General features: G+C 30.9%; 1 pseudogene; it reads right to left on the reverse strand.

Moving 5' to 3' along the window:
* Window positions 1-15,459: 15,459 nt before the first annotated feature.
* LOC134717693 (uncharacterized) lies at window positions 15,460-17,446 on the reverse strand (annotated as a pseudogene).
* Between the last annotated feature and the right edge of the window lie 6,271 nt (window positions 17,447-23,717).

Consider the following 23,717-nt stretch of genomic DNA (forward strand, 5'->3'; position numbering starts at 1 on the left):
TCAAAAGCACTATTTTGTGTCAGAGTAGGTCTACTTTTACATACGTCTAAATTGGACGGAGTAATAGGTGGTCTGACACCTAAAGAGCCAAAAAAGTTGATCAGAAATCTTTTGTTTTGTTTTTTCTTAATCCTTAGTCAATTTGTATTAAAAAAATCCTTCCTGAGCATAATGCGACTCATATTACAAATTTCACAGCTCAATTTAAACTGACTGTAATGTAAGCCTTTGCTAGAAAATACTTGAAAATCTCATTTTGGACTAGAGGTACATAAACATTCAATGTCAAGATCAGTTTTGTTGATTGTTCCTTGTTTGTTCTACTGCTTTAAAGACTTTCACAATTTTTACAATGAGTTTAGTAAAAAATCAAAGGTATTGAAGAATCAAGGAATATTGACCCCCCTTTTTTACACCTGGTGTCAGTAATGTGACTATAAACTGATCAAACATGCAGTTTTGGCCATCTAACTGTTTTATTTACTATCAGTCAATAAAATTTAAGATATAAAACTTTCATTTGAGATAATAAATGAGATTTTTGTTAGTTTATGCAGTGTTTATATCAGGCTATGTTATCTGCTATATACATGGTATGCCGCAATGATATAAGGGGTAAAAATCAAATAATTTCATTAAATCTTCATGACAACAATTTTTTTGGGGGTAGTAATCAACCTATGTTTTAATGTTTAACACCACAGAAACAACTTACTGTGCATTTATAACAATTTATAACATTTTTTATATGAAAGCATATTGTCAGGGTGGGAAAAGCTAAAAATAGCACAAATTCAGGTTTACGGCTACAAATTTGCAATATGAGACTTTTTACCCCCAAAAAGATTAAAATGTGGCAACTACTATTTCAAATAATTTGTTAAGACCAAAAAATCAATTGTTTTCTGAATTTTGGGTTTCACCGCATTTCTCTTAAAGGTGTCAGACCACCAATTATAAATCCCTATCTGTTCAACCAAATTTTGCAATTGTCACAGCTTTCTAAAATTTTTACCTTAAGTTTAACTTCATAGAAACCAGGTATATCCTGAATTGTACATGTTTCAGCTTTCTACATGCCAATTTTCAGCATACCTTTAAAGCCTTCTAACAAAATAACTGACCTTTAAATAGAAGTACTCCAAACAAAAACCTGGTTTTCTGGAATCTAAAATTAGCATACTATGGAGCGCATTAATCCTCAATTTTTAATGTAAACTCATAGACAAGTAAATTTTGGCTCAAAATGATCTAGATATATTTATCTTTCACCAAAAGTTTCATTTCTGCAAATTTGTTTGTTAGTTTAAGTAAACAAGGACATCAAAAGCACTATTTTGTGTCAGAGTAGGTCTACTTTTACATACGTTCTAAATTGGACGAGTAATAGGTGGTCTGACACCTAAAGAGCCAAAAAAAGTTGATCAGAAATCTTTTGTTTTGTTTTTTCTTAATCCTTAGTCAATTTGTATTAAAAAAAATCCTTCCTGAGCATAATGCGACTCATATTACAAATTTCACAGCTCAATTTAAACTGACTGTAATGTAAGCCTTTGCTAGAAAATACTTGAAAATCTCATTTTGGACTAGAGGTACATAAACATTCAATGTCAAGATCAGTTTTTGTTGATTGTTCCTTGTTTGTTCTACTGCTTTAAAGACTTTCCACAATTTTTACAATGAGTTTAGTAAAAAATCAAAGGTATTGAAGAATCAAGGAATATTGACCCCCTTTTTTACACCTGGTGTCAGTAATGTGACTATAAACTGATCAAAAGTGCAGTTTTGGCCATCTAACTGTTTTATTTACTATCAGTCAATAAATTTAAGATATAAAACTTTTCATTTGAGATAATAAATGAGATTTTTGTTAGTTTATGCAGTGTTTATATCAGGCTATGTTATCTGCTATATACATGGTATGCCGCAATGATATAAGGGGTAAAAATCAAATAATTTCATTAAATCTTCATGACAACAATTTTTTTGGGGGTAGTAATCAACCTATGTTTTAATGTTTAACACCACAGAAACAACTTACTGTGCATTTATAAACAATTTATAACATTTTTTATATGAAAGCATATTGTCAGGGTGGGAAAAGCTAAAAATAGCACAAATTCAGGTTTACGGCTACAAATTTGCAATATGAGACTTTTTACCCCCAAAAAGATTAAAATGTGGCTACTACTATTTCAAATAATTTGTTAAGACCAAAAAATCAATTGTTTTCTGAATTTTGGGTTTCACCGCATTTCTCTTAAAGAGCCAAAAAAGTTGATCAGAAATCTTTTGTTTTGTTTTTTCTTAATCCTTAGTCAATTTGTATTAAAAAAAATCCTTCCTGAGCATAATGCGACTCATATTACAATTTCACAGCTCAATTTAAACTGACTGTAATGTAAGCCTTGCTAGAAAATACTTGAAAATCTCATTTTGGACTAGAGGTACATAAACATTCAATGTCAAGATCAGTTTTTGTTGATTGTTCCTTGTTTGTTCTACTGCTTTAAAGACTTTCCACAATTTTTACAATGAGTTTAGTAAAAAATCAAAGGTATTGAAGAATCAAGGAATATTGACCCCCCTTTTTTACACCTGGTGTCAGTAATGTGACTATAAACTGATCAAAAGTGCAGTTTTGGCCATCTAACTGTTTTATTTACTATCAGTCAATAAATTTAAGATATAAAACTTTCATTTGAGATAATAAATGAGATTTTTGTTAGTTTATGCAGTGTTTATATCAGGCTATGTTATCTGCTATATACATGGTATGCCGCAATGATATAAGGGGTAAAAATCAAATAATTTCATTAAATCTTCATGACAACAATTTTTTTGGGGGTAGTAATCAACCTATGTTTTAATGTTTAACACCACAGAAACAACTTACTGTGCATTTATAACAATTTATAACATTTTTTATATGAAAGCATATTGTCAGGGTGGGAAAAGCTAAAAATAGCACAAATTCAGGTTTACGGCTACAAATTTGCAATATGAGACTTTTACCCCCAAAAAGATTAAAATGTGGCTACTACTATTTCAAATAATTTGTTAAGACCAAAAAATCAATTGTTTTCTGAATTTTGGGTTTCACCGCATTTCTCTTAAAGGTGTCAGACCACCAATTATAAATCCCTATCTGTTCAACCAAATTTTGCAATTGTCACAGCTTTCTAAAATTTTTACCTTAAGTTTAACTTCATAGAAACCAGGTATATCCTGAATTGTACATGTTTCAGCTTTCTACATGCCAATTTTCAGCATACCTTTAAAGCCTTCTAACAAAATAACTGACCTTTAAATAGAAGTACTCCAAACAAAAACCTGTTTTCTGGAAATCTAAAATTAGCATACTATGGAGCGCATTAATCCTCAATTTTTAATGTAAACTCATAGACAAGTAAATTTTGGCTCAAAATGATCTAGATATATTTATCTTTCACCAAAAGTTTCATTTCTGCAAATTTGTTTGTTAGTTTAAGTAAACAAGGACATCAAAAGCACTATTTTGTGTCAGAGTAGGTCTACTTTTACATACGTTCTAAATTGGACGGAGTAATAGGTGGTCTGACACCTAAAGAGCCAAAAAAGTTGATCAGAAATCTTTTGTTTTGTTTTTTCTTAATCCTTAGTCAATTTGTATTAAAAAAAATCCTTCCTGAGCATAATGCGACTCATATTACAAATTTCACAGCTCAATTTAAACTGACTGTAATGTAAGCCTTTGCTAGAAAATACTTGAAAATCTCATTTTGGACTAGAGGTACATAAACATTCAATGTCAAGATCAGTTTTTGTTGATTGTTCCTTGTTTGTTCTACTGCTTTAAAGACTTTCCACAATTTTTACAATGAGTTTAGTAAAAAATCAAAGGTATTGAAGAATCAAGGAATATTGACCCCCCTTTTTTACACCTGGTGTCAGTAATGTGACTATAAACTGATCAAAAGTGCAGTTTTGGCCATCTAACTGTTTTATTTACTATCAGTCAATAAAATTTAAGATATAAAACTTTCATTTGAGATAATAAATGAGATTTTTGTTAGTTTATGCAGTGTTTATATCAGGCTATGTTATCTGCTATATACATGGTATGCCGCAATGATATAAGGGGTAAAAATCAAATAATTTCATTAAATCTTCATGACAACAATTTTTTTGGGGGTAGTAATCAACCTATGTTTTAATGTTTAACACCACAGAAACAACTTACTGTGCATTTATAACAATTTATAACATTTTTTATATGAAAGCATATTGTCAGGGTGGGAAAAGCTAAAAATAGCACAAATTCAGGTTTACGGCTACAAATTTGCAATATGAGACTTTTTACCCCCAAAAAGATTAAAATGTGGCTACTACTATTTCAAATAATTTGTTAAGACCAAAAAATCAATTGTTTTCTGAATTTTGGGTTTCACCGCATTTCTCTTAAAGGTGTCAGACCACCAATTATAAATCCCTATCTGTTCAACCAAATTTTGCAATTGTCACAGCTTTCTAAAATTTTTACCTTAAGTTTAACTTCATAGAAACCAGGTATATCCTGAATTGTACATGTTTCAGCTTTCTACATGCCAATTTTCAGCATACCTTTAAAGCCTTCTAACAAAATAACTGACCTTTAAATAGAAGTACTCCAAAACAAAAACCTGGTTTTCTGGAAATCTAAAATTAGCATACTATGGAGCGCATTAATCCTCAATTTTTAATGTAAACTCATAGACAAGTAAATTTTGGCTCAAAATGATCTAGATATATTTATCTTTCACCAAAAGTTTCATTTCTGCAAATTTGTTTGTTAGTTTAAGTAAACAAGGACATCAAAAGCACTATTTTGTGTCAGAGTAGGTCTACTTTTACATACGTTCTAAATTGGACGGAGTAATAGGTGGTCTGACACCTAAAGAGCCAAAAAAGTTGATCAGAAATCTTTTGTTTTGTTTTTTCTTAATCCTTAGTCAATTTGTATTAAAAAAAATCCTTCCTGAGCATAATGCGACTCATATTACAAATTTCACAGCTCAATTTAAACTGACTGTAATGTAAGCCTTTGCTAGAAAATACTTGAAAATCTCATTTTGGACTAGAGGTACATAAACATTCAATGTCAAGATCAGTTTTTGTTGATTGTTCCTTGTTTGTTCTACTGCTTTAAAGACTTTCCACAATTTTTACAATGAGTTTAGTAAAAAATCAAAGGTATTGAAGAATCAAGGAATATTGACCCCCCTTTTTTACACCTGGTGTCAGTAATGTGACTATAAACTGATCAAAAGTGCAGTTTTGGCCATCTAACTGTTTTATTTACTATCAGTCAATAAAATTTAAGATATAAAACTTTCATTTGAGATAATAAATGAGATTTTTGTTAGTTTATGCAGTGTTTATATCAGGCTATGTTATCTGCTATATACATGGTATGCCGCAATGATATAAGGGGTAAAAATCAAATAATTTCATTAAATCTTCATGACAACAATTTTTTTGGGGGTAGTAATCAACCTATGTTTTAATGTTTAACACCACAGAAACAACTTACTGTGCATTTATAACAATTTATAACATTTTTTATATGAAAGCATATTGTCAGGGTGGGAAAAGCTAAAAATAGCACAAATTCAGGTTTACGGCTACAAATTTGCAATATGAGACTTTTTACCCCCAAAAAGATTAAAATGTGGCTACTACTATTTCAAATAATTTGTTAAGACCAAAAAATCAATTGTTTTCTGAATTTTGGGTTTCACCGCATTTCTCTTAAAGAGCCAAAAAGGTTGATCAGAAATCTTTTGTTTTGTTTTTTCTTAATCCTTAGTCAATTTGTATTAAAAAAAATCCTTCCTGAGCATAATGCGACTCATATTACAAATTTCACAGCTCAATTTAAACTGACTGTAATGTAAGCCTTTGCTAGAAAATACTTGAAAATCTCATTTTGGACTAGAGGTACATAAACATTCAATGTCAAGATCAGTTTTTGTTGATTGTTCCTTGTTTGTTCTACTGCTTTAAAGACTTTCCACAATTTTTACAATGAGTTTAGTAAAAAATCAAAGGTATTGAAGAATCAAGGAATATTGACCCCCCTTTTTTACACCTGGTGTCAGTAATGTGACTATAAACTGATCAAAAGTGCAGTTTTGGCCATCTAACTGTTTTATTTACTATCAGTCAATAAAATTTAAGATATAAAACTTTCATTTGAGATAATAAATGAGATTTTTGTTAGTTTATGCAGTGTTTATATCAGGCTATGTTATCTGCTATATACATGGTATGCCGCAATGATATAAGGGGTAAAAATCAAATAATTTCATTAAATCTTCATGACAACAATTTTTTTGGGGGTAGTAATCAACCTATGTTTTAATGTTTAACACCACAGAAACAACTTACTGTGCATTTATAACAATTTATAACATTTTTTATATGAAAGCATATTGTCAGGGTGGGAAAAGCTAAAAATAGCACAAATTCAGGTTTACGGCTACAAATTTGCAATATGAGACTTTTTACCCCCAAAAAGATTAAAATGTGGCTACTACTATTTCAAATAATTTGTTAAGACCAAAAAATCAATTGTTTTCTGAATTTTGGGTTTCACCGCATTTCTCTTAAAGGTGTCAGACCACCAATTATAAATCCCTATCTGTTCAACCAAATTTTGCAATTGTCACAGCTTTCTAAAATTTTTACCTTAAGTTTAACTTCATAGAAACCAGGTATATCCTGAATTGTACATGTTTCAGCTTTCTACATGCCAATTTTCAGCATACCTTTAAAGCCTTCTAACAAAATAACTGACCTTTAAATAGAAGTACTCCAAAACAAAAACCTGGTTTTCTGGAAATCTAAAATTAGCATACTATGGAGCGCATTAATCCTCAATTTTTAATGTAAACTCATAGACAAGTAAATTTTGGCTCAAAATGATCTAGATATATTTATCTTTCACCAAAAGTTTCATTTCTGCAAATTTGTTTGTTAGTTTAAGTAAACAAGGACATCAAAAGCACTATTTTGTGTCAGAGTAGGTCTACTTTTACATACGTTCTAAATTGGACGGAGTAATAGGTGGTCTGACACCTAAAGAGCCAAAAAAGTTGATCAGAAATCTTTTGTTTTGTTTTTTCTTAATCCTTAGTCAATTTGTATTAAAAAAAATCCTTCCTGAGCATAATGCGACTCATATTACAAATTTCACAGCTCAATTTAAACTGACTGTAATGTAAGCCTTTGCTAGAAAATACTTGAAAATCTCATTTTGGACTAGAGGTACATAAACATTCAATGTCAAGATCAGTTTTTGTTGATTGTTCCTTGTTTGTTCTACTGCTTTAAAGACTTTCCACAATTTTTACAATGAGTTTAGTAAAAAATCAAAGGTATTGAAGAATCAAGGAATATTGACCCCCCTTTTTTACACCTGGTGTCAGTAATGTGACTATAAACTGATCAAAAGTGCAGTTTTGGCCATCTAACTGTTTTATTTACTATCAGTCAATAAAATTTAAGATATAAAACTTTCATTTGAGATAATAAATGAGATTTTTGTTAGTTTATGCAGTGTTTATATCAGGCTATGTTATCTGCTATATACATGGTATGCCGCAATGATATAAGGGGTAAAAATCAAATAATTTCATTAAATCTTCATGACAACAATTTTTTTGGGGGTAGTAATCAACCTATGTTTTAATGTTTAACACCACAGAAACAACTTACTGTGCATTTATAACAATTTATAACATTTTTTATATGAAAGCATATTGTCAGGGTGGGAAAAGCTAAAAATAGCACAAATTCAGGTTTACGGCTACAAATTTGCAATATGAGACTTTTTACCCCCAAAAAGATTAAAATGTGGCTACTACTATTTCAAATAATTTGTTAAGACCAAAAAATCAATTGTTTTCTGAATTTTGGGTTTCACCGCATTTCTCTTAAAGGTGTCAGACCACCAATTATAAATCCCTATCTGTTCAACCAAATTTTGCAATTGTCACAGCTTTCTAAAATTTTTACCTTAAGTTTAACTTCATAGAAACCAGGTATATCCTGAATTGTACATGTTTCAGCTTTCTACATGCCAATTTTCAGCATACCTTTAAAGCCTTCTAACAAAATAACTGACCTTTAAATAGAAGTACTCCAAAACAAAAACCTGGTTTTCTGGAAATCTAAAATTAGCATACTATGGAGCGCATTAATCCTCAATTTTTAATGTAAACTCATAGACAAGTAAATTTTGGCTCAAAATGATCTAGATATATTTATCTTTCACCAAAAGTTTCATTTCTGCAAATTTGTTTGTTAGTTTAAGTAAACAAGGACATCAAAAGCACTATTTTGTGTCAGAGTAGGTCTACTTTTACATACGTTCTAAATTGGACGGAGTAATAGGTGGTCTGACACCTAAAGAGCCAAAAAAGTTGATCAGAAATCTTTTGTTTTGTTTTTTCTTAATCCTTAGTCAATTTGTATTAAAAAAAATCCTTCCTGAGCATAATGCGACTCATATTACAAATTTCACAGCTCAATTTAAACTGACTGTAATGTAAGCCTTTGCTAGAAAATACTTGAAAATCTCATTTTGGACTAGAGGTACATAAACATTCAATGTCAAGATCAGTTTTTGTTGATTGTTCCTTGTTTGTTCTACTGCTTTAAAGACTTTCCACAATTTTTACAATGAGTTTAGTAAAAAATCAAAGGTATTGAAGAATCAAGGAATATTGACCCCCCTTTTTTACACCTGGTGTCAGTAATGTGACTATAAACTGATCAAAAGTGCAGTTTTGGCCATCTAACTGTTTTATTTACTATCAGTCAATAAAATTTAAGATATAAAACTTTCATTTGAGATAATAAATGAGATTTTTGTTAGTTTATGCAGTGTTTATATCAGGCTATGTTATCTGCTATATACATGGTATGCCGCAATGATATAAGGGGTAAAAATCAAATAATTTCATTAAATCTTCATGACAACAATTTTTTTGGGGGTAGTAATCAACCTATGTTTTAATGTTTAACACCACAGAAACAACTTACTGTGCATTTATAACAATTTATAACATTTTTTATATGAAAGCATATTGTCAGGGTGGGAAAAGCTAAAAATAGCACAAATTCAGGTTTACGGCTACAAATTTGCAATATGAGACTTTTTACCCCCAAAAAGATTAAAATGTGGCTACTACTATTTCAAATAATTTGTTAAGACCAAAAAATCAATTGTTTTCTGAATTTTGGGTTTCACCGCATTTCTCTTAAAGAGCCAAAAAAGTTGATCAGAAATCTTTTGTTTTGTTTTTTCTTAATCCTTAGTCAATTTGTATTAAAAAAAATCCTTCCTGAGCATAATGCGACTCATATTACAAATTTCACAGCTCAATTTAAACTGACTGTAATGTAAGCCTTTGCTAGAAAATACTTGAAAATCTCATTTTGGACTAGAGGTACATAAACATTCAATGTCAAGATCAGTTTTTGTTGATTGTTCCTTGTTTGTTCTACTGCTTTAAAGACTTTCCACAATTTTTACAATGAGTTTAGTAAAAAATCAAAGGTATTGAAGAATCAAGGAATATTGACCCCCCTTTTTTACACCTGGTGTCAGTAATGTGACTATAAACTGATCAAAAGTGCAGTTTTGGCCATCTAACTGTTTTATTTACTATCAGTCAATAAAATTTAAGATATAAAACTTTCATTTGAGATAATAAATGAGATTTTTGTTAGTTTATGCAGTGTTTATATCAGGCTATGTTATCTGCTATATACATGGTATGCCGCAATGATATAAGGGGTAAAAATCAAATAATTTCATTAAATCTTCATGACAACAATTTTTTTGGGGGTAGTAATCAACCTATGTTTTAATGTTTAACACCACAGAAACAACTTACTGTGCATTTATAACAATTTATAACATTTTTTATATGAAAGCATATTGTCAGGGTGGGAAAAGCTAAAAATAGCACAAATTCAGGTTTACGGCTACAAATTTGCAATATGAGACTTTTTACCCCCAAAAAGATTAAAATGTGGCTACTACTATTTCAAATAATTTGTTAAGACCAAAAAATCAATTGTTTTCTGAATTTTGGGTTTCACCGCATTTCTCTTAAAGGTGTCAGACCACCAATTATAAATCCCTATCTGTTCAACCAAATTTTGCAATTGTCACAGCTTTCTAAAATTTTTACCTTAAGTTTAACTTCATAGAAACCAGGTATATCCTGAATTGTACATGTTTCAGCTTTCTACATGCCAATTTTCAGCATACCTTTAAAGCCTTCTAACAAAATAACTGACCTTTAAATAGAAGTACTCCAAAACAAAAACCTGGTTTTCTGGAAATCTAAAATTAGCATACTATGGAGCGCATTAATCCTCAATTTTTAATGTAAACTCATAGACAAGTAAATTTTGGCTCAAAATGATCTAGATATATTTATCTTTCACCAAAAGTTTCATTTCTGCAAATTTGTTTGTTAGTTTAAGTAAACAAGGACATCAAAAGCACTATTTTGTGTCAGAGTAGGTCTACTTTTACATACGTTCTAAATTGGACGGAGTAATAGGTGGTCTGACACCTAAAGAGCCAAAAAAGTTGATCAGAAATCTTTTGTTTTGTTTTTTCTTAATCCTTAGTCAATTTGTATTAAAAAAAATCCTTCCTGAGCATAATGCGACTCATATTACAAATTTCACAGCTCAATTTAAACTGACTGTAATGTAAGCCTTTGCTAGAAAATACTTGAAAATCTCATTTTGGACTAGAGGTACATAAACATTCAATGTCAAGATCAGTTTTTGTTGATTGTTCCTTGTTTGTTCTACTGCTTTAAAGACTTTCCACAATTTTTACAATGAGTTTAGTAAAAAATCAAAGGTATTGAAGAATCAAGGAATATTGACCCCCCTTTTTTACACCTGGTGTCAGTAATGTGACTATAAACTGATCAAAAGTGCAGTTTTGGCCATCTAACTGTTTTATTTACTATCAGTCAATAAAATTTAAGATATAAAACTTTCATTTGAGATAATAAATGAGATTTTTGTTAGTTTATGCAGTGTTTATATCAGGCTATGTTATCTGCTATATACATGGTATGCCGCAATGATATAAGGGGTAAAAATCAAATAATTTCATTAAATCTTCATGACAACAATTTTTTTGGGGGTAGTAATCAACCTATGTTTTAATGTTTAACACCACAGAAACAACTTACTGTGCATTTATAACAATTTATAACATTTTTTATATGAAAGCATATTGTCAGGGTGGGAAAAGCTAAAAATAGCACAAATTCAGGTTTACGGCTACAAATTTGCAATATGAGACTTTTTACCCCCAAAAAGATTAAAATGTGGCTACTACTATTTCAAATAATTTGTTAAGACCAAAAAATCAATTGTTTTCTGAATTTTGGGTTTCACCGCATTTCTCTTAAAGGTGTCAGACCACCAATTATAAATCCCTATCTGTTCAACCAAATTTTGCAATTGTCACAGCTTTCTAAAATTTTTACCTTAAGTTTAACTTCATAGAAACCAGGTATATCCTGAATTGTACATGTTTCAGCTTTCTACATGCCAATTTTCAGCATACCTTTAAAGCCTTCTAACAAAATAACTGACCTTTAAATAGAAGTACTCCAAAACAAAAACCTGGTTTTCTGGAAATCTAAAATTAGCATACTATGGAGCGCATTAATCCTCAATTTTTAATGTAAACTCATAGACAAGTAAATTTTGGCTCAAAATGATCTAGATATATTTATCTTTCACCAAAAGTTTCATTTCTGCAAATTTGTTTGTTAGTTTAAGTAAACAAGGACATCAAAAGCACTATTTTGTGTCAGAGTAGGTCTACTTTTACATACGTTCTAAATTGGACGGAGTAATAGGTGGTCTGACACCTAAAGAGCCAAAAAAGTTGATCAGAAATCTTTTGTTTTGTTTTTTCTTAATCCTTAGTCAATTTGTATTAAAAAAAATCCTTCCTGAGCATAATGCGACTCATATTACAAATTTCACAGCTCAATTTAAACTGACTGTAATGTAAGCCTTTGCTAGAAAATACTTGAAAATCTCATTTTGGACTAGAGGTACATAAACATTCAATGTCAAGATCAGTTTTTGTTGATTGTTCCTTGTTTGTTCTACTGCTTTAAAGACTTTCCACAATTTTTACAATGAGTTTAGTAAAAAATCAAAGGTATTGAAGAATCAAGGAATATTGACCCCCCTTTTTTACACCTGGTGTCAGTAATGTGACTATAAACTGATCAAAAGTGCAGTTTTGGCCATCTAACTGTTTTATTTACTATCAGTCAATAAAATTTAAGATATAAAACTTTCATTTGAGATAATAAATGAGATTTTTGTTAGTTTATGCAGTGTTTATATCAGGCTATGTTATCTGCTATATACATGGTATGCCGCAATGATATAAGGGGTAAAAATCAAATAATTTCATTAAATCTTCATGACAACAATTTTTTTGGGGGTAGTAATCAACCTATGTTTTAATGTTTAACACCACAGAAACAACTTACTGTGCATTTATAACAATTTATAACATTTTTTATATGAAAGCATATTGTCAGGGTGGGAAAAGCTAAAAATAGCACAAATTCAGGTTTACGGCTACAAATTTGCAATATGAGACTTTTTACCCCCAAAAAGATTAAAATGTGGCTACTACTATTTCAAATAATTTGTTAAGACCAAAAAATCAATTGTTTTCTGAATTTTGGGTTTCACCGCATTTCTCTTAAAGGTGTCAGACCACCAATTATAAATCCCTATCTGTTCAACCAAATTTTGCAATTGTCACAGCTTTCTAAAATTTTTACCTTAAGTTTAACTTCATAGAAACCAGGTATATCCTGAATTGTACATGTTTCAGCTTTCTACATGCCAATTTTCAGCATACCTTTAAAGCCTTCTAACAAAATAACTGACCTTTAAATAGAAGTACTCCAAAACAAAAACCTGGTTTTCTGGAAATCTAAAATTAGCATACTATGGAGCGCATTAATCCTCAATTTTTAATGTAAACTCATAGACAAGTAAATTTTGGCTCAAAATGATCTAGATATATTTATCTTTCACCAAAAGTTTCATTTCTGCAAATTTGTTTGTTAGTTTAAGTAAACAAGGACATCAAAAGCACTATTTTGTGTCAGAGTAGGTCTACTTTTACATACGTTCTAAATTGGACGGAGTAATAGGTGGTCTGACACCTAAAGAGCCAAAAAAGTTGATCAGAAATCTTTTGTTTTGTTTTTTCTTAATCCTTAGTCAATTTGTATTAAAAAAAATCCTTCCTGAGCATAATGCGACTCATATTACAAATTTCACAGCTCAATTTAAACTGACTGTAATGTAAGCCTTTGCTAGAAAATACTTGAAAATCTCATTTTGGACTAGAGGTACATAAACATTCAATGTCAAGATCAGTTTTTGTTGATTGTTCCTTGTTTGTTCTACTGCTTTAAAGACTTTCCACAATTTTTACAATGAGTTTAGTAAAAAATCAAAGGTATTGAAGAATCAAGGAATATTGACCCCCCTTTTTTACACCTGGTGTCAGTAATGTGACTATAAACTGATCAAAAGTGCAGTTTTGGCCATCTAACTGTTTTATTTACTATCAGTCAATAAAATTTAAGATATAAAACTTTCATTTGAGATAATAAATGAGATTTTTGTTAGTTTATGCAGTGTTTATATCAGGCTATGTTATCTGCTATATACATGGTATGCCGCAATGATATAAGGGGTAAAAATCAAATAATTTCATTAAATCTTCATGACAACAATTTTTTTGGGGGTAGTAATCAACCTATGTTTTAATGTTTAACACCACAGAAACAACTTACTGTGCATTTATAACAATTTATAACATTTTTTATATGAAAGCATATTGTCAGGGTGGGAAAAGCTAAAAATAGCACAAATTCAGGTTTACGGCTACAAATTTGCAATATGAGACTTTTTACCCCCAAAAAGATTAAAATGTGGCTACTACTATTTCAAATAATTTGTTAAGACCAAAAAATCAATTGTTTTCTGAATTTTGGGTTTCACCGCATTTCTCTTAAAGAGCCAAAAAAGTTGATCAGAAATCTTTTGTTTTGTTTTTTCTTAATCCTTAGTCAATTTGTATTAAAAAAAATCCTTCCTGAGCATAATGCGACTCATATTACAAATTTCACAGCTCAATTTAAACTGACTGTAATGTAAGCCTTTGCTAGAAAATACTTGAAAATCTCATTTTGGACTAGAGGTACATAAACATTCAATGTCAAGATCAGTTTTTGTTGATTGTTCCTTGTTTGTTCTACTGCTTTAAAGACTTTCCACAATTTTTACAATGAGTTTAGTAAAAAATCAAAGGTATTGAAGAATCAAGGAATATTGACCCCCCTTTTTTACACCTGGTGTCAGTAATGTGACTATAAACTGATCAAAAGTGCAGTTTTGGCCATCTAACTGTTTTATTTACTATCAGTCAATAAAATTTAAGATATAAAACTTTCATTTGAGATAATAAATGAGATTTTTGTTAGTTTATGCAGTGTTTATATCAGGCTATGTTATCTGCTATATACATGGTATGCCGCAATGATATAAGGGGTAAAAATCAAATAATTTCATTAAATCTTCATGACAACAATTTTTTTGGGGGTAGTAATCAACCTATGTTTTAATGTTTAACACCACAGAAACAACTTACTGTGCATTTATAACAATTTATAACATTTTTTATATGAAAGCATATTGTCAGGGTGGGAAAAGCTAAAAATAGCACAAATTCAGGTTTACGGCTACAAATTTGCAATATGAGACTTTTTACCCCCAAAAAGATTAAAATGTGGCTACTACTATTTCAAATAATTTGTTAAGACCAAAAAATCAATTGTTTTCTGAATTTTGGGTTTCACCGCATTTCTCTTAAAGGTGTCAGACCACCAATTATAAATCCCTATCTGTTCAACCAAATTTTGCAATTGTCACAGCTTTCTAAAATTTTTACCTTAAGTTTAACTTCATAGAAACCAGGTATATCCTGAATTGTACATGTTTCAGCTTTCTACATGCCAATTTTCAGCATACCTTTAAAGCCTTCTAACAAAATAACTGACCTTTAAATAGAAGTACTCCAAAACAAAAACCTGGTTTTCTGGAAATCTAAAATTAGCATACTATGGAGCGCATTAATCCTCAATTTTTAATGTAAACTCATAGACAAGTAAATTTTGGCTCAAAATGATCTAGATATATTTATCTTTCACCAAAAGTTTCATTTCTGCAAATTTGTTTGTTAGTTTAAGTAAACAAGGACATCAAAAGCACTATTTTGTGTCAGAGTAGGTCTACTTTTACATACGTTCTAAATTGGACGGAGTAATTGGTGGTCTGACACCTTTAGGAGGACCAGTGCTTCTCCGGTTCATCAAGAGTTTCTCTCGCAAATACGACTCCTACTTCGTCACTGGTAAATCTGAAGCGATGGCATTTTCCTATACCTCTGAGTGGTTTAAAATATTTAGTGAAGAAATTATCGCATCTGTACAACTTTATGCTGTTTTCGTCATCTTCATTTTCATTGAAAACTTCTGACCTATTGCATTTGGCAGAATTGTCAACAATGTTAACCAGTTGCGAAACAGTGTTCACGTCCGACTTTCTAAAATAAAATTTCAACATGCCAAAACGCGTCACATAAACATTTTGTGTGCCCAGCAATCATAAAATGCAAATTAATAGTTTTATTTAAACCCTTTGCGCACCTCCACAACAGATAATGTAAAGTAGTTTTATTTTTGTTTTGCCCCACGGAATTATCAGCATGAAAATGACACGCTTTTTCGCCGTAAGTATTACAATGCAGATAATGGTGGAGCATACTTGAAACAGCATTGGGTCCATGTTTCCGACTTCCATTTTCTCCGATGGTTTGTTGCTCATCAATCAAATAATTAGTTTGCATTGGAAAGTTTTAAACTCCAAATATTTGAACCTTTCAAGGTGTTAAAAAGTAAAGAGCTCCAACTTGTTGAGACGAATGTGGCAAATTTACATATTGTGAAAAGGCAAAAGTGTAATTAACATTTTCAAAATTTTTTGAACATGGAGTGTTATACTTTCCTATTGGAGACTCAGCTAACTTTAATTCATCGCGTGATCTTTGTGTACATAATTTATAATAAAATCAACGGTACCAATTTTGTTGCACCAGATGCGCATTTCGACAATACATGTCTCTTCAGTGATGCTCGTGGCCAAAATATTTGAAATCCAAAGCATATATAAAAGATGAAGAGAACTAGAAAATGAAGCAGCTGCCTATTTTGAACATTATATAGGGTCAATAATATTCACGCTCCGTCCGCGCAGACTGTATATGGTCAATTAATTTTTGAGTTGTCACTAATTTCGCGTCTTCTGAAATAGATCCGGAAATATCCTCCTTCAACTGAAAATACGTTTTACACAGATCCGTCTTTGGTTTCATAAATTGAATATGAGGGACACATGCATTCCAAACTTCTTTAATTACGGTTAGTTGAACATATTGTTGTTCTGAGTTAACGCACGAATTAACATATTTGGAGTGTACATATTTCTTGCTCTCGCTACAAGGTAGTAGAATAGGAGGGATATTGTCGGTTGCCCGAGGCGCAGCCGGAAGAGGGAGACCCAATTCATCAGCATACCGCTTGATAAATCGTATTTTCAATCACTTCAAATGAATGTCCGTGATTCGATTTTCTTCCACTAAGACCATGTGATCGAGGAGTTACATCATATGCATATTTAAGTGCTGTTTTAAACTTTTGAATTCGCTCCTCCCAATGTTATAAATATTTCTCCATGTGAACTCGCATATCTCAACTCCTTGAAAAGAATATCGGTATCGTTTTCGTTCTCTCTTTCCTCTTCTGAAAACCGAAGCTATTTCTAAGCTTTCAAATTTTGAAAGCAAGTATATGTCACGCTCTGCTTTTGTAAATTCACAAACAGATAACGATACAGCATAGGTCTGTTCTCTGAAAGTGGAAAGCTTTGTAAAACATTTTTTTGTACAATTACAGTCGTTAGCAAATAGAGCATTTATTCGAAGTCGGGAAGGATCCTCTAAATCATCATTTTGATTAAGAGAACATGTATTTTCCGATTGATCTTGAATGACGGAAGTGGAATAAAATTCCCGGGCCCTAGCTTGAACTGTGTCACATGTATTTTCAATATCAGATTCGTCATTTTCAATATCGGAATCGCTGTTATCAGACACATTCAGTTCATTATTGCTTGATGCCAAAACCTCTGGTATTGACCCTATATATTGTTCAAAATAGGCAGCTGCTTCATTTTCTAGTTCTTCGCATCCTATGTTATTGAACCAGTCCATTTCAGAAATTTACAACAACATTAAATAGGAATGAAATTAAAGACACATTGAACCAAGAGAAATTTCATATACGACTGGTTGTCGCGCTTTGTGCCATTATAGTTCACCAGTGATTTGTGACAGGTAGATCAAAATCTCAAATACTATCTATGTAAATTATAGTAGTTCAAATTTCAAAATAAACGTTTTTTTTAGATGAAATTTTAGTTTATTATTTATAAATCCGACATCACAGTTTACATCTTCCCAAATTGTTACCTTAATCACGCAGACGGACGGACGGACGAAAAATTGTAAGACCCACGGATGCATAGATCAGGAATTTTATTGCCCGAATACTAATTTTAAAGTTGTCGGGATATGAAAAAGAAGGTTTAAAAGGTTTTATTTTGAAAGTTATTAGTTTTCGAAATTCATGTACACATGTATTATGCAAATGTTTCCCTCTTTCTTTCAATTTCTAAATAGAAATGTCATTGAACTAAATTACACGCAAAACATTTCTAAATTTCTGAATAGTTAAGAACAGATAAATTGCACACAAATAGTACAAAATCCACCTAGAGCACGTCTTTGTCTTTGTTTAATATTGTATATTTGTGTTAATGTTTCTTTTTAGATTTTCCAAAATGCAACGGTACAATGATATGAATTAATTTTGACTTAATTTTGTTTTTGCGTGTGTCATTGTCATGACTGTAAGTAGCAAAGTTTTGCAATACAGCACAAATTTCGTTTTAAACTAGAAATAGTTTTTCAGAATATTACTTCAGTTTAGTTCAGCTTAAGAATTGTATACAATTATTTCTTAAGACGGGTGATATGTGCCACTGAACGAAGTGAAAATAAATTTTACTAAAATAGATAGTACTTTCACTTTGTATAAATAGTAAAAATAGATATTGAACGTAAAAACAGTTCAATATATAGAACGTATTAGGAAATACATACCTTAGCAAAACAATGTATTCCTGTTAGCCAAAACTGATACTAAGTTTGAGAAATATGTTATTTAGAAAAGGACAGGATTCAGGATTTTTTTTTTATTAAAGCAGACGACACGCGACACGCAAGTGACGGTTCCCAGATAATTTGGAAATGTTCATGTCGGACCGGATAAAGCGGTTTCCGTGAACATGGTGAAAGAATGTAGTCATTTTTTACTAAACTTATCAGAAATAATATACTAGTTTTGTCCTATATGTATAGAATACGTTAGCCAAAGGACCGATTTGTTCAGATTAACATTGTATGGTTTCCCCGTATGTTTTTTTTTTACAAATTTCATATAAAACCCCACTAAAAATCAAAGCCTGAAAGGCTGTAAAAGCAATTGCTGCCATGTTTATGTTTTGGGGACTTTTTTTTTCATCCACATATATTTAAGAATTAAACATGACAGGAGTGTTGTCTAGTGAGAATTAAGAAGGTTTTAACTTTATATCAATTAAAGACTTTAGCAAAAAGTCATTTTTAATATGTATTATATTTCACAAGGAGACAACACGTTTACCAGGCTAAAGTTGGGGTCAAATATACATGTGCTGAAACATATAACTCCAAGAGAAATTATTATGGATTATCCCCTAGTAGTGTTTGTAACTGGGCAATAATTTCCTTTATTGATTTAATTTTCATAATTAATTTAAATTTAACACTTCAGTTAAAACATTTCATATTTCCAGACGCAAATGTTGAAAAACGGGAAAGAAACAAAATATTTTACAAGACATAAACATGTAAAAAATAAATATATATTTCAACTGACTAAAAATATTTTCATAATGTTACTTTGTCATCATTTCTTAAAAACTAAGTCCCAAACACTATTGCTCAGTTGATATACATGTGTCATCGTCATGCGGTACGAGATAACTATAATTCTCATGCAATCTCGAAAAGAGGAGCCATCACAGACAAACATGACATTAAATCGTCATTATACGAACAAGAACAAACAGCTCTAAGTTGCTTTGATATTTATCCAATTTTCAGGAAACATTGTGAAAATGATCTTCAATATTTCGAAAACATGTGAAATAAAATTGCAAACACGGTGGACCGTCGAGGGTCAACAAACGTAGTAGACTCGTCCATTGGAAAGACGAGGATAATGGTTTCATCATTTGTCATGCATACCCAGTTTTGAATATGATATCCAAAAAGGATGTACTTTTTTTAACCTATGAAACTAGAAAATTCCAAATTGTAAATATCTCTTCATCTGGACTTGGCATCTATCACGTTTGGACGGGTCCATTTCATTAGTAAGGTGATCGATAAATCTTACGGAGTTATGACAAAAAAGGAAAACAAACTTATTGTTATGTTTTTAACAAGGGTTTCGTTCCTCCAAATTATTTGCGCAAACAAATCAACAAAATAGGTCAGTTAACTTTGTCTATTTTTAGATTACAGGTAATCATTTGACACTACGTATAAACTGCTTACCTGTGTAGTGATTTTGATTTTACGATAAATTTATGAATGAACGACAATTTTATGAATGAACAAGAGCACCTGACCTCTTTCTTAAAAAAAACACCAATTAAACATATAAAACCGTATATTATAAAAGATAATTCAGTAAAATTTTCAATACTAAATCAACAACTGAAATGATTCCATATTTTGTTGAAACATCGTACGAACGGAAAACGGAATCGCAGGTATAAAAATGCATTTGTTTTCACTCGGACGTCTATGTTTTTTTGATAGTCAAACGGTTGTCCCCCTAAATACAAAAATACATCTACAAGAACGTATGCTGAAACTTCTTAAATCCACTAACGTTTTTCAAAAGTTTCAAGCTATGTATTGCATTAGAAAACATACATAGGTGTTTAAGAATGACAGACCAGGAGCCTGTTTAACAAAATACTATTATGGCTTGATCTGGGCGGAGTCTCTGATCTGGGTCACAAAGATGGCCATACACGACGGCATGAAAGCAATTGCTTTAAAAATTGTGAATGCATATTATGTTGGATTTTCACAAATACGGAGTTAAAAGACGTAGAATCGTCTAAAGTATACTAGTTTTATTTGTCAAAGTTTTGTCGTCCATTACTTTTGTTTCTCATGTTATGAACATGTATAACAGTTTTTACAATTTAATTTCGTTGAAATACATAAGAAATTTCTGAACAAAAACAATACTGGTTATATTACTAAAAATTTAAAACATTTTACAACAAAAATCTATCCAAATAAACAAATATAACTGTGACAATTCTGCTTCTATTGGTACCTAGTACATTAAAATCCGACCAGAAATGTCCCCACAATATTTTTTTGAAAATACGTAGTTTTGTAAGATAGCGACATGTTTTTTTTTTATAACGTCAGAAACTACCTGTATGAAAACTTGTGAAACTTTATCGTAACGTTACTCGGTTAATTTGACGTCGAATTGCATAAGGTCGATTTCTATTCGACGCGGCTCAATTGAAAAGTGCACGTAAACGATAACGTGCGCATATTTTGTATTTCTACTGATATTTGTAAATTAACATAATGTAATGATGGCACTTATATTCAGTGGAGATGATATGAACGATGCATGAAATGAAACGCCTGTGTAATGCTATGATTTGTCTATAAATACTTTTTCTTAAAACCAACGTTCTTTTTGAGCAGTCAAAATCTGTTGACCATATATCTCCATATACAGTCACTGACATGGTATCATATTTCCTCATGAATATCTAAATAGAAATTGCCGAAATTATAATGAATTGTTCATACGACCTATTCAACTTGTTCTTGCGTTTGATGTATACAACGACTTAAACTTATTTCTTTTGCAATTTAAATAGAACAAAACAAAAACATATTTCACTTGTTACTATTTTTGGTCTGCAAACTATAAATCATTGTGTTTTATGCTTATTGTTAATAATTTAGTTAATTTTCAAACAAATTCGTTCACCATCGATTGCGAATTCCAACAGGTAATGGAAGTTCATCGTGTTGCTTATTCCTCCGCCTACATGATATGAGGACATTTTATAAAAGGGGGAACTTTCCCAATATTTAATTCAAATAATAAAATTAACACATTAAACAGCAATTAAAAATGTTTATTTTACGTTGTAGTATAAAGACAAGAAAAATGCATTGACTTGACATATCAACGATATAAGGATTCGGCCTGAAACGGGGGAAAAGCTTCATAGAGCCTCGCATTTACCCGTTTCTAAGCCTCATTCTTATATCGGTAATATGTCAAGTCAACTGTCAATGAAGTATTATTGTTTATAAAAGATAAAATAACCGGCAAAATTAACAATAACGCTTTTGATCAAATGTTTAAATCGTTCGTGTAATTTAACCAGAATTATTAATGATAATTAGAGAATGTGTGTGTAATCATGTATAAACAATTTGACAATTAATTTTCATGTGTACCGGAGTTTTGTTTGTACATGCACTACAGGGTTTATCGATGACTTTTTTAATCCATAAAAGGGTCGTGAGAATCATGTGAGCATTTTTCATAATACTACATAAATTGTAAATGAAAAAACTAAAAATAAATCCAAATTCATTCTATAATATAAACATGGGTATTGCAATTGTTTTCACTATTAAAGTGCTTTATCATCATAGAAAATGTTTGTAACTGTTTCTGACTTTAGAGTCTTCTTTAAATGTTATTATTTACCCTTATTTAGCATGTTTTGTACATCCTAGCAAACTGAATTTGAAAAACCAGCATTTTCATTGTATACTTTTATAAAACCAAATTGAAATGTACAGTTATGTTTTTTTCTCTGATATACGATATATCTATATCGGTGCACTCCCACTTGGGATGTATAGGTTTAATGTTTAATGAAATTTTTACTCAGATATTTACACAGTGTGGTGTGGTGATTTATAGGTTTAAACTCATTAAAAGCAGTTGCAGACTGTGATCTTAATATATTTTTTTATAAATTTTACAAAAAAATGGTGTTTGAAAGGGACATGATTTCATTTTTGAATGCGGGAATTCAAAGAGGGTACATAATTATTTTTTTCTGCTTTGAAAAAAATATGTGCAGGCGCGGGTCCGTTGAACGAGCAATTAAATTGGTGTGGCCTAAAAAAACGTCTTTTTTCACTTCAGCTAACAGGAATGTGGACAAGTTTTTAAAGGTGATAACACATCAAATCATCGAGTGATTTATTTAAGATTCATAAATATCGTAGCCGGCTTCTTAGATATACATTCCTACAACAAGGTTTTCGTTACTATATAAATATGCTTTTCAAAATGGTTTTGATATCACTCTTGCATGTAATGTTTGTGTAAGATATTATATTATTTACGGAAGACAAGTTCCTCAAAGCTGAAAGTTCGCGATTTAATATTTATCTTTATTAAATTTTTTGAAAGATTCAAAACGAAAGTATAAATACAAGGCGGACAAAAGCTCAACAATCACATCTAAAGAAAAGAAAAATATGTTGTTCTGTTAATATATATATATATTATTTGTAAATTGATCTGGGTGAACACTTCGAACTGATACTAATAAAAAAAAAGAAAAAGATCGATTAGTACTAACGTGATGTGCGTTTCATATTTGAAGTAAATGCACATACAAATATATTTCGTGGAAACAATAAAAATCTACAAAGAATGAAACTTAGTTAAAGTCTGTCAAACCATCCTGTCTTTATTTTTTTCAAATTAACTGTGTATGTAATATCAGGATACGATTCTACACAACACGCATAATACAACTCATTCCTCACCACGCTTGTATTCATTATATCATAGTTGGTGTGTAGTTGGAAGTTTGACAATTCTATGACATGGCTTCTATTTTGTAAATCAATTTTAAATCCGTCAAATGTCCATGAGCCGAACTTGAAGGTACATCTAAATTCATCATGGTACTGTCGACAGTTATCGACCTCGAGACGTATTGGCTGGCTGTAGTAAACATGTCCTGATTGGTCAATTAATGCGTTTGGTTTAAATCGTGTCCTTGTGTCTGGACTGGAAAAGATTTACATGTGCAAGTTTATTATATGCTCGATTTTGTGGTACTTGTATGCACATTTCAAAAATCTTTTTTTGTTAAATTAATTTAATGTTCAGTTCGTGTTCGTGTTGTTTATTCTTTTGTTTTCTATGTTGTGTCATGTGTACTATTGTTTGTCTGTTTGACTTGTTCTTTTTAAGCCATGGCGTTGTCAGTTTATTTTTGATTTATGAGTTTGACGCCCTATGATATATTTCGTCCCTCTTTTATTGACAATAAAGCCCAACATAAAA

Source organism: Mytilus trossulus, chromosome 5, assembly GCF_036588685.1.
Source record: "Mytilus trossulus isolate FHL-02 chromosome 5, PNRI_Mtr1.1.1.hap1, whole genome shotgun sequence".
Classification (NCBI taxonomy): Eukaryota; Metazoa; Mollusca; class Bivalvia; order Mytilida; family Mytilidae; genus Mytilus; species Mytilus trossulus.